Genomic DNA, 13270 nt, shown 5'->3' with positions numbered 1-13270 from the left:
CCAATACTGAATCACTTTTTAAGTCAGAACAGTACATAAAGTACCTGAAAAACTGTCCTTTTGAAGAAGTATGCCTTTTCATTATTAACAGGAATACCATCAGTAGAACAAATCTGGATGATTCTTGGTGGAAGCCGGTTGCCAGGGTTCCCCCAAGCTTTCCCTCACCCTAAGAATGCCACCTGGGATGTGTAAGAAGCTGAGACTTGCTGCCTTCATAACTTCACTGGCTTAGTGACATGTTATGAATAGGAGAAATATTAGGAATGATTTTAAGCATTCCTTCTCTGACGCTCCAAATCCCTTGTTTACTTTATTGCCTGAGAGCTGTCAGATTGCCCCTTGAGTTGACAAGTCTCCAAGTTGAGTGAAGCTGTCAAACAATGATTTGCAGTAGGCAGCCATCTCTGAAGGTTTCAGTACACAGGAATTCGAAGAGAAAGAGTGATAACCTTTTCAAACTCTCCTAGCTTTCTGTTGTTTGACATGAACAGAGTTTGAAGCAATGCCATTTAACACAAAGACATCAAACTTAAAGTAATTACTCAGCTGCATGGGAAGAGGTAGGAAAATACTTTGCCTTTTTTAAACAAGATTCCAGGTGGTACTGATCTTGAACCTCAGAAAGCTTTATCAAAAATTATCAGCCTGGAAAAATACAGCCGTAAGCGAGCTTCTATTGCAAAAACAGTATGGCTATAGAAATCAGTCCAAATTATTACATTCAAAACCAGATCTGAACTAACCCAAAAGCTTGAATTTGTTTGGGTCTAGAATTTTGATGAACTTCAAGCTCTCTCTCTTCCAGTGCGTAAACCTAGAGAACAGCTATACGGTCTTGACAATTGTTATTTACCCAGAGAGAAAGTTTACAACTTGATTTGGAGGTTTTCCATAGTTTGTCATCCAGGAAGAGTCCTTTGGGTTCCTCTCTGGAGATTGCACGGACTATTTCAGTACTGAACTCTGTTCATTACACAGCAGTTTTAAGAGGAGCCTGAAGTTCGACTAGTATTTCAGAAAAGTGCATACACTTTTCAACAATAAATCCATCGTTAAACTTCTTGGCCTCGTGGCCTGCATCTCTTAACACCTGGCACCATTTGTACGTGTTCTGAAAGGCTACAGAGGATGCTGTTGGCTGATGGGGCTGCACTAGCAACTCCAGATTTAAGGAAGAATAGAAATAATTTTTAATAAGGTGATCAACTCTATACATGGTGTTGAATGAATATGAAAAGGAACAGGAAAATCCTTAGCAGTGAATTACATAACTTTAGTTTAGAGCCTAAGAAAGCAAAATATTCTTCCTTAAATATATTCAGGTTTAGATAAGATTGTGCATGTATAAATTCATGTATGTATGGTATGAGTAGGTAGGACTTGCTAATACTTTGGAAAGATTAAATTGTCTTCTAGATTTTTGTAGATTGCTGTATCTTTGCTTGCTAACTTAATATTTAATAAAATATACACATGATTTATGGTCTCTATAGAAATTTCACAAAACCAACTTTGTAGGTAATTCCTCTTTTATTAAATTAATTAAGTCATCAGATGAACTTTTTCCTGACTTCCTCCCTCAGGCCATAAGGAAGAGAGCAGAATTCCCTGTTTCATTATTCTCTTTAAAATCAGTCCAACAGAAGGAAATTAAGTTTTCAAAGTGATCACACGGAGGCTACAGAGTGGGGATTCCTGGGGTCTGTTCGTTCTCCGGCACCGATATCCTTTGTGGCCTTTGGCAAGACACTGAGCCAGTTTCCAGTTCAGTTTCCCTGTAGTGTAAAATGGGATTTATATAACATTAGACACAACAGCTATCTGTGCCTTATTCTTTTATTTCCTACAGTACTTATATGAGTCCACTTACTTTAAAAGAGAAGGTTTTGGGCATTACTTGGTACTACACAAAAGCCAATGCTAAACCCTAACCCTTTACAGGAGGGTATCTGTCCTCTGGTTAAACCTGGTACAAACAGCATGTACCGTGTGAGAGCTAAGCACTGACCTTAGCTGGAGTAAAAGATGCAAGAAAAGGTGACAAATACTAGATATCAGTCAGGTCAGCTAGCAAGTGACTGCAAACTGCTGCAGGATTACGCTGACACAAGAATGCAGAGCACACACTGCTCTCCTGACACCATAAAAAGTAAAAATGTTAGCAAACAGCAGCCAAACAAAGCAAAGCACCTGCAGCATGAATATCTGGGCTTTGGCATGAGCATTAGATCATGTTGCTTATAGGACAATAATTAGGAAGGGAGTTTCTAGGCTCATAATTAAAGAGTTAAGGGCTTACCAAGCCCTGAGTTGCAGATGTATTCCGTGCCATAAAAGGTGTCAAGAAAAGTTCAGGATAGTTGTGATGAAATCCTGCCAAAACTCATGCCCGAACACATTTAATAACAAAATATGTGTACATGACAAACATGTCTGACAGTTCAGTTTTCTAGACGCTACATGGTATTTTGAAGAAACATTAGATGCTGATAGATCTGCTTTTTACATTTAATGGTGCAGACTAAAGGGAAAACCGTGATAAACATTGTGTAACCAAAGTAATGCATTAATATAGTGTCTTCCTCATAAACCTGGGCAGCAAATCCTTCCCCGCCCCCCCCTTTTTTTTTCCAAAATAACTGACAAACAGCTATTTTGATACTGTTGCAAGGAGTCCTGTTAGCTTGGTAAAAAGTAATAATATTCATTTCAGTCCTGGATACTTTCCTGTCCCCTCCTCCAGCTTCATATTTGCTACTTGTTGAAACAAGTGATGTACTTTCAGTCCACCACGTATAGCTGGGTTTGCTAAAAATAACACTTTTTTCATGGGCTTCATCCCAAATGGTTAGTGGTAATGAGAAGCAGAGGAGACCCACTCCTGCCAAGGCTTTGTACCCACTCAGGAAATCTCTGAGATGTGAATATCTGGGGGTGAGCACTGGGATCATGCAGTTTTGTGGTGGCTGGAGGGAAGACTGGGGTCTAGCAAAGTGGGGTGGGCAGACACGATGCTGGCAGATAGGATACCACTCTCCACTTTGCACCCTCGCAAGGGTGTCTTGCGATAACAGCTTCTTCTTCTTGCTGTAGGATTTAATGTTGGAAGTCCTAATTCTGTGAGGCTGTAGGCACATGCTGAATTTCTTCCTGTCTGCAGTCCCAGGGAAGTCAGCAGGATTGATCGAGGTACGACATGCTCATCCTCACGGGATCAGGGCCCAGTATAAATGAGCCTGTGCCATTTAGTCTTGGTGCTGGTGGTGCTCCTAGATGCAAGCCCAGAGCTTAATACTATAGGGTACATAGCATATACAGCATGCAACTTTGCATTCCCAACTGCAGTAACTGATCTGAAGTCAGTAAAACTATACATGTGATTTAGGAATGGTGAATGCAGCCTTGGGAAAAGGTTAACATCGAGAGCACTCTGAGGAGGGTAACAGGATGGAGTTGTAAGCATATTTTCTCAAGAAAAGCAATTAAAAATGACATGATGTTAGAATAAGTCAGTCCAGAAAGAATAACAGAACATTCACCTGCAAGTAATCTCAGGAGACTGGTCAACGTTTGGAAAAAAAAAAATCTGTCTCACAAATTGCCCAGTGTTTAACTTGAAGTCCATTTGTTAATTTTGTAAACATCGCTGCTCCCATTTTGCACTGACATGCTATTGACAGCGGGACTCTAATCCCGCCGGGAAGGAAGTATCAGGTTTCAGGCAGCTTCAGGACGCTTCTCAAGTCTATCTTCACCTGAAGGGCTTTGGCAAAAGTTACTGACAGAAGGAAACGTGGTGTGATACAGGCTCCATGTGAATGAAAACTGCCTAACGTTTTCAGGTAAGCGTTTGGGAATGTTGTGCAGTCGGTGCCCACAGCTGGCTCAGGTGAGGTGCTCCCTTTTACCAGCTTCCACCTCCAGTGATTTCATTTGCACTGCGCCAGCCAAACGGCAGCCCCCACTGACAGCAGATTTCTGCTTCCCGGTCAGTGTTTGCCCTGGCATGGATTCAGGCAGGTGTGCTGGGAGACCTCCGTGCAGGTCCAGGGCTGGCATCTTCGGGTTGGCCACCCTGTGGGTTACCCTGTCCCACTGCCACGCACCCCCATCGGTTTCTCAGTATTGTTTCACCCACTGCCTCTCTCATGTGCCATAGTTAATTGCTGGCTAAGCCAGAAGTGTCCTTAACAGCGCAGAGGCTCCTCCAGCTCGGAGGCAGCACTGTAGGTTACAACACCACATATTCCTTGTTTTAAGCTAAATGGTTTCAAACAGAAGGCCCAGTGCCATGACTTTTAAACAGCTTTCCGGCTGGAGGATTAGATGTGGATTGCTCAGGATCTGAGAAAAGAAATTCCATATATATGATACTGGAAACTGTAGGCCTATATCACATTAATAATGCAGACAGGAAGGCACCTTAGGCAACTGGTACTGAATATATACTACATAAAGAAGAAACTGGCTTCCAGCCTAGGGACTAAGAATCCTCATCGGGTCATTTCAGATTACACATAGAAACAATTGCATGCTGTTAGATTAAATACAGGCTCTTGATAGCTTTGGGCTACTAGGTCCATATGCTAACTTTGAAGTTTAAAATAAGTATTTTGCTTTGAAAGAGCATACACAGTAATTTGACATGTGATCTGAAACCCATCAGCCCTTCAGTGTTTAGCAGGTCCTGGTAAGCACTGCAAAACATAAGGTAGCTCCTGGAGGTGTCCTATCACTGTGAATGGCGTTGTCCTTAACTGAGGTGGCCCAGGCAGTGTGCAGCTTACTGTGAGTGGAAAGGGTCACCCAGGGAGCACGGGCAGACATGGGACATGGCCAGAGCCATACTGCAGCCAGAGGGGCTCCTGCAGTCCCAGCTGATGGTCTCCAACCATTCCCAATCAAGTCAAGGCATCACCACACCAGCTGCTTGAGGCAAACATTGTGTCACAGGCACCCTCTGCATTTGTCACTTCTACACACAGTGAGTAGGACATGCTCTTTGAGGAGTATCACTGCAGGCTTCTCTGTGGGTTCATCTCAAGAAGGGGAGACTGGTCACTGTTAAGCAGTGCATGTGAACACGTCTATGCTGTGAAAACCTTTCTAGCCATCCTGTGATTTGCAGGCAATTTCTGAGTGTAATGCAAAGGACCACATTTTCATTTCAACTTCCATTTTTGGGACACACACCTTTTTTCCTTCTTTCTTTCTTTTTTTTTTTTTTTAAGCCTTCCTTCTTGCTTTATTTATACCACAGGTATATGTGGTATGAAAGACTAATCTTAAACATTTACAGCCTGAGCTTGGTTTGCGGTATTTATTTCAACTTATTATATATTATAGTATGCTTTTGATTATATATGACAATCAATTTGCTGGAATTTATAGCTCTGTGACTAATACACTTTCATGATGTACTTGCCCTTGATTTGTGGATTTTATGGAGAGTTTATTGAGGTTGGATTTCCCGCTTCTTTTTCCACTTGCATTTACTTTTCAAATTTCTATATGTGTAAATGCATGACAGAGAAAGAAATAGAGAATATGAAAGCTTAATGGTCATAAAAATTGCTAGATCAGTTGTCTCACAGATTAAAATCCCCAGAGCAGTCACACAGCAGCCTTTCCTGGGCTGCTGCCATTCAGTGTTCATCTGGAGGAGATCCCCTTTACCTTTGACCTTGGACACCCAGGCACTCAAAATATTTTGAGCATGTGCAGCACCCAAGATGGAAATCTCACCCCAGCATCAGCAGGGGAGAAGAGGCCAAGAGTGAGGGAGGCCCCAGCCTGGCACAGACAAGGGGAACACCGCTGGATTTGCCCCTTTCTGGCAGAGCACCATCAGCAGTGGCATCGCTCCTCCTTTCTGCATGCTTTCTCACTACTGCCCAGCTTCCCATCTGTTTGCAAACATCCCCTCTGTCTTTGGGATATACACTGAGATCAATGAGGGGCATCAGGAACAAAAGAACGAACCTGGACTTGCAGTGCAGGCCCACATTTTTAAGCTCTTCCTAAATGAAACACTTCCTAATTTAAACCCCGTGGTTACAGGGTTTAGGTAGCCCTCAAGCAGTGTTTGTCTGATTTTTCAGACCACAGAAAAAATGTTTAATATTCTCAGTAAACAGGATTTGAAACGGTGCAGAAAGGTAAGAAGGCAGGGGAAGAGGGGAGTTCAGGTTGACATCTTAACTGAGACAACGAACATGCAAAGCGTAGTAAAGGCCACAGGCAGAGGCAGATTCCTGCAAGGAGGAGGTGAGAAACCTACTGTGAATGAGGCATACACAAAAAAGCAGGCACCTCAACCAGTACCCCCACAGGTGGTGATTACAGCAATCAATGACTGAAAAGCGTGTAACAGCCGTGGCATCAGAGTCTGCCTGGAGTACCCCCCTTTGCAGACACCTTTGCAGAGGCTGTCTGGTACGAGACTAAGCTGGACACATCAAAGAAACATCAAGGCAGGTACTGCTGTGAGCTGTAAGGAGAGGGTGACATGAGATGACACCTGATACAAGAGGGGGTGAGACCTACTGGAGCCTGAGGCTGAGCCCTGATGCACTGCTGAGGGGTCAAGGAGACAGGGAAACGCCAGAACAGACCCAGACACGAGGCGCCTCCTACTCACCAGAGCAAGAGCTATTGTATCAGGCTAGGTATGGAGAACAGACCTTCACTTTTGTCTTTATGCAGGCCTTCTTTCTGAGATTGTCACTTCATGTGGCCTCAGACAACTGGGGAGCTGTACCCAAACTGTGGAAAAACAGAAAAAAATGGATGATAAGGAGGAACGCTCAGAAAAGGGAAAAGGTAGGCACCTGGGAGGCCAAGTTTCATCAAAATTTAATGGGACTGAAGCTTCTTTGTGACCGAAATGCTTACAAAAACCCTACAGCAAATACTTTATGGCCATAGATACCTCCCAAAATACAAAGCAACCTAAAATTTAGCAGAGAAAACCAGCCTTGCTCTAGAACTCTCTCAGGTTTAAAAATGCCTTAACAGAAAAAAGATACAACCTTTTTTAGAACTGTCCATTGATTTTTAAATTGATTTCTACTCAAACCTATTCCGTTTCTGCAGTACTTTGCAATGGCACCATCTCTGTTAAATATGACCGAGCTTTTCCCATAACCTTGCCACTGCCCACGCTCCTCACCCAGACTTTCCCCCTTTTGGGGCATTTCTGTTTTGGGGTGCTGGTCTGTCCGTTAAAACAAAAGGAGCCATCTGAGAAACTCAGATTTATTATTAGTCTAATTCAAAATGCATCACCTACTACCTTTTGAGAGAAAATTCCCGATGGGGAATTTCCAGGGGTGCCCACTTACTGCTAAGTGCCTTTCGGGTGTGCAACACAATGGGGAAGGGGGAAAGTATGCAGTCATTGCCCAATCTCACAGACCTTGCTTTTCCTTTTTTGATATCCTCACTGAAAAGATTATACAAAATTACTAGACTCCACCAAGGCTGTAAAATACTTTACTTCACTCAGAAGAGGGATTAAGTGTATTTTACCTTACGACACTACAGATCTCATGACACCACAAACTGGGTGAATATTTTGGGACATCTGCACTTCTGAGCTCCTGCCTCAAGCTATTCCTCATTATTTACTGCTAACTAATGAGCAGTCAGGTGGCTGATTCTTTTAACAGAGGGCACCGTTTAGACTGCTGTATACCCTCGAGCGCCATTTACCATCTCACACTTTGGTCTGGGCTTTTCATTTAAGCAAATATCTCCCTTCCTTGAAACACTGCTGGATATAACAGATAGAGAGGCAGCCATGTACCAAAATAGACGTTTTTCTAAACATTTCCAGCTGCCTTTAGGGCCCATATAGTATATGAGGTGAGATACTGTGAGGTTTCACCACACAGTAAAGAGCAGCCAAAGGGCATTTTCTAAACTTTTTTTTCCTACTGTCTTCCATTTGATGAAAGACTTGTGGTTAAACCTTTATCTTCTATAAACATTTAAAAGTAGGTTACCTTTTATTCTCACATCTCACTTTTGTTTCATTAAAAGACAGGCTTTACTGCAGTAATTCAAGTGATTGATACTTTGGATCACCTTCAGAAAATAGATGTTAATGATCTGTATCTACGCCTGTATTCCAGCACAGATGTGCACACAGATGTATTTGCATGCAAGATGCCCACAAAGCAGTGTTTCTTTCCGATGGCATTTTTTCCTTGCTTTTACACAAGGCAGCTCCAATGCACATGATATGGAAACCTCTAGGAGCAGTATTTTCATGACATTTCTCTCACTCTTCTCTCCTCTCCCACACCCCAGCAGGTACCTCCATGCCAACCAGCTTTACTGATTTTTAAACACTGGGCCATTGCTGATTCTGTGGCACACATGTGGATGTGCATCATAATCAAGAGGGTCCTCAAATGAAAGAGGACCTCTGCCTCCTTTGAGTGACTTGGCTACCAGAGTTGGTATTCCTAAATTCTCTCCCACAATTCCTGCCACAGCCCCATTGCTGAGGAAAAAGAGGGACAACCTAGAGCCTGCAGGTAGGCAGGCATTTTCTGACATTTTGAATGGTTTATTGCAAGTAACTGTGCTTAGCACAAGTCCACACTCCACACTTGTATTTATTATTAATAACACTCTCCCCCTTCTCCCAGTGAAGACACTGTGTAGCAGTTGCTGTCACTGTACTTTGAATATGCAGGTTGAGCAGGAAGGTGTTACTAACATTTAAGTAATGCCTAAAATGTTTCAAATCGGCACTGAATAAAGCTGCACATCTACATGAACATTAATTCTTCAATGAAATTATAGATAATAATTCGATAGGTAAGCTGCTAGTAAAATTGAAGCTCACACAAGAAAGCTGGAATCAGTCTAAAAGCTCAGAAAGCTACAACAGATTTTAAACCTCCCTTGTCCTTAAGTTTCTTTTTTTTTCTTAGCAACAAGACCCAAAAAGTCTAGAGATGCCAGAAAACTATGAACTTATTTTAAATGAGCTGTGGAAATCTCCCGCTGTTCTGTGTCTCTCTGTCTGAAGCTATGACCTTCCTGTCCTAGTGTCATGTGTCTGATCATATAAAGAAATAGTTCATAGTACACTTGCATTTTACGTGTTAATTTAGAGATTAAAACTATGTTACATTCCATCTCACTTTTTATTTACATCTAGTCCAAACATGCAATGTTGACAAAGTCTTTTCTTTCTTCCTTTTTTTTTTTTTTAAATCTGACAGTTTCTGCACATTCACAAAAACAGTGAGAAGTTGACCTGGAGAAAACAGTTATTGGTGCAGACAAGAGAGATTACATCATCTATCTGTTAAAGAAAGAGACCTACCAAAAGCATGAAGCATACAGAAATGTAGGTATAACAAAACTGTTTGAAACATGCTTTAAATAAGAACAAGCCTACTAGGAGCATATTGAAGAAAAAGCCAGAAAAAAAGCCCTAAATGCCAAAATCTTCGTGAAACAAAAGATCTGTGAACTGAATAGGTGCTTCTGTTTAATAAACTCAAATAGTTTTCTTTAAATGAAAAACCTTTACATAAAAGTCATTTCCTAAAACAGGTACCTAAGTCTGACACAGCCTTAGCTTAAAAGGAAATTCTGTTTGAATATGTGTCCTTAAAACTGTGAAAAACAGATCAGAACAGATCAGCTCTTTCTTCTCAGTAAACCTCATCTCTCATATATTCCCTTCAGTGAATAATAATGCCAGAATAACAACTCAAATAATGGGTGAATCATCAGAGATTACAAGGGAAGAAAAAAGAAAAAAAAATGACAAAATTAAACCCCAAGACACAGCAGACAGGTGCTTCTGCGAAAGAGGCCTGAGATTTCAACTATCAGTCCTGAAAGCTGCAGCGTGCCTTGTGCTAGGAACACAGGTTGTGATTAATTGATGGCACTTCAGTCTCCTGAGCTTCATTTTGAACGTCTTTAAAAAGGCTCTTGAGGGAAATACAGATTTCTCTACTGAAAGAAAGGGAAGCTGGGTATTCTCTTCTTCACTACTGTTTGACTTCATCAGTTCACATTCGGTAGTTACTGGATGTTTCAATTCATCAGCAGGCTCAGCGAGGAGGGGCTATAGCCCATTCAGTTAAAAGAAATGTGGGCTGTGGGATCTATAGAATCAGTGAGGACCGGCCTTGTCTTGGGCCTTGAAATCTTACTGTAGTTTATACAATGACTTGGCAGAAATAATATACTCCAGAAGAACAACTGTCAGGACCTTTTTCGTAATGAAGGAGAAATCTTACTAGTTCAGGAGGAAAAACACCCATGAAGAATAATGCGGATTTTGCTAAGATGTTTGAAATGACATTAAATAAGCCTAGCTATTTTGGTTTCTTTATTCAGGCAGTTTCTTTTTATCTGAGATAAGAGAATTTGCAAATAATAAAACAAAAGAAAAAAAAAAAAGAAGCGAAAAAGCTACCTAGTGATCCGTATCATTCAGCAACAACTGAAACAAAGGCCTTGCTAGTCAAATTTATGAGCCTTGAGAGATCTTGGCTGAAGTTGGTGGAGAAATACCTCCATTAACACACCCACACACATCTAATCCCAAACTCCTTCCCTCTCACACTTAAGGAATGAGCTCAAAAGTATCTGTGTTTTACTGTGAGCACAAAGTTTCTCTTTTTTCTTTTTGTGTGACTCTCAGTGCTGATAACTGATATGGCCCTCAGAGAGCGCAGCTGAATAGAAAGATATAAGTAATAGCAGCTTTCAGACTGGCCTTTTCATCCAAAACTCAATAAGAGGGAAGTGAGCTTGTGAGCTGTTCCCAATCTGCCCGGAGAAGCTTTTTCACCACAGCCCAACTCCCAGAAGAACAGCTCACAGCAGCTTTCATTGCGACAAGGCCTGGACAGCCATGACATGGTTTTAATATACATCTCTTATGCAGGTGCCAAGGTATGTGAACTCTTGTGAGCAGATTAGAGCAAAATGTAGAGAAAAATGGCTGCAAACAGTTAATGCACTCCGATGGTGGATTCCCTGGCTGAGCCAGCCAGGAGAGAGACAGTGCAGCACCCAGCACTCACTAAGGCTGTACCCCTCTCTTCATGCAATTCAAGCAGGAAATGTCTTTTTATGCATGCTTAGCTGTACACAGGTTTAAAACATTTCCTAAGCTTTTTCTTTCCTCTTTGGCATTCAGATCTAAGGTTTCTGACTATCCATTTGTCAGGAAAATTAGCAAAGAGCTAGTCTCTTTTCAAAGAATAAGATGAGGTAAGTGAACTTCTGCACTGAACTGAGCTCATAACCTGCTGGGTAGTTTGTTTATAAAATGGAAGAAATACCGTTACTCACATTTGCTTTCTCTTGACGTCAAATATTTTCCTAAACATCTCCTACCGAGTGCAGGATATACGTCCTATTGAAATATATGATCGCAAATGGAAACGATACAATTTCTGCTTATGTCTAGATTTGATCTTATACTGGAACTTATGCTGTTGTACCATTCTGAGCATGAAAGCCTCTGACCTAGAGGCTGTCAGATAAACAACAGTGCTGACTCCTTGCACACAAACATAGAAAATACAAAAATCTAAAAAAGTTGGCTTGTCTGGTCATTACTGTAAACCTTTAGCTTTGCATCAATGATTTCCAGTGAGCTAATTTCAACAGTGGACCCAGTGCTGTTGAATGTCCAATTTCTGGTGCCAAGTAATTAATCAAAACTGAAAAGCAGTTTCAGAAAAATTGGCTTCTACTTGGGGTCATGCTAGATCTTCTTTAATGGATAGTCTTTCTCTTTCCACTTCTTTGTTGTCATCAATCCCCTTTAGAAACATCTCTTCAAGGAAACATTTTACTAAAATGCTGCAGTCTTCATCTTTCATAGTTGCTGATCTTTGTTGGCTCCATAGTATTGCTAAGAATTAATTATTTCATTTTCCTTTTTAAGGAACAGAGTGATTCTAAATTTTTTGAGTATAGAGAAGGGAGGATGTCACCCATGAGCTTGAAAAGCTGTTGGCAATGGCAAGGCCAAGTGAAGGCTCCAGGTTGCCAGTGGGAAAAGAAAAGTTTTAACATTAGTTCTGTCACAAGATATTAAACTAATTCCTTGTTTCAGACCACCACTATCCTGCTGAAAGACCAAATCAGCTCAATTATTAGGCATGACAAAACTCAGCGTTGCACTGAACGTGTTGCAGTGAAGAAAAACCCTGCCATACCTTGCAGCCTTCCTGGAACAAAACTAACTTGCTGAGGGAAAATGCAGGTGTGGCTGCTGAGGAGGTGACCGAAGTCCCAGAGAAGCAACTGTATTCCCACCTTGGGGCCAGGTCTGATGAAGGCTTCAAAAACTAGCCCACCTCTCCCTTTTAGCAATGACCCTGAGCTATGTGTTACACTCTTACACACTTCAGCTCATCTCCACTGCAAGCTGCAGCACTAAAACCACATATTAAAACTGTTTAGGAGGTATCGGTCCTTACCATTATTTCCTTGTCATCATAGGTAGATGGGGTGCCCCAAGACCTTTTTCCTGTAGCTTTGAACTTCGTCATGAATAGTGGTGGACAGTAGCACTCACACTTGCTTTGGCCAGTAGAACCAACCTGTGTCTGTGCAAAACAAATCTCCTTTGTAAAGGCTCAGCTGGGCATCACCTTCTCCTGACAGAGCCTAAAGAGCCACCTGACAAGGCAAAGTCACGCTTGCAGGTGGTGGCTGCAAGGAAGTTTAGGTGACATTGCTCAGTAGGTGAGACCCTGACCTCAGCACAACATGAATGTCCAGTCGCTCTCAGCCTGGCCTACAGCCTGCTGAAGTCAAGGGTACAAAGGTTGCAGGTTAAATGCAAACTGTTTTCTGATTTTCTAATCAAGACAGCTGGGAGTCAGGAAGAGTTTACTCAAATTGCTAGCAACAATTTCCCAATTAATTATTGATCATTGCACATAAAATTTTATACAGTAAAACATGGTTGTCTCACAAAGCAGTTCTTATGTTTTAAGACAGACTTAAACACTCAGGCTAGGAAAATTTCATCTCATTTTGAGTCACATTTTCAAAGAGTTATACACCACCAGCTTGCTCCCTGGAAAAAATCACATACAGAAGTGGAGTCATTACTTACATTCTTTGCAACTGCCTGATTTCAACTTCTCTGTACCTGCAGAGACAAGCACACAAGTTTTCACGTTGCTGAATGAAACCACTTGACATAATCCTTTCTGGCAAAACTCCATCCACATACAAATAAAAAGCTAAGTCTCATTATAAA

At 41.6% G+C, this 13270-nt stretch overlaps 1 long non-coding RNA gene across 1 annotated transcript; it reads right to left on the bottom strand.

The window, feature by feature from the left end:
* Positions 1-1538: 1538 nt before the first annotated feature.
* On the bottom strand, positions 1539-13161 carry LOC135312820 (uncharacterized). The gene is made up of 3 exons (XR_010372438.1): positions 13124-13161; positions 6644-6768; positions 1539-1778 (listed from the first exon to the last, which is right to left on the bottom strand). It is a non-coding gene; the product is annotated as an uncharacterized LOC135312820 (long non-coding RNA).
* Positions 13162-13270: the final 109 nt, after the last annotated feature.

This window comes from Phalacrocorax carbo, chromosome 3 (assembly GCF_963921805.1).
Source record: "Phalacrocorax carbo chromosome 3, bPhaCar2.1, whole genome shotgun sequence".
Classification (NCBI taxonomy): domain Eukaryota; kingdom Metazoa; phylum Chordata; class Aves; order Suliformes; family Phalacrocoracidae; genus Phalacrocorax; species Phalacrocorax carbo.
This window is presented reverse-complemented; position numbering and strand designations above follow the sequence as displayed.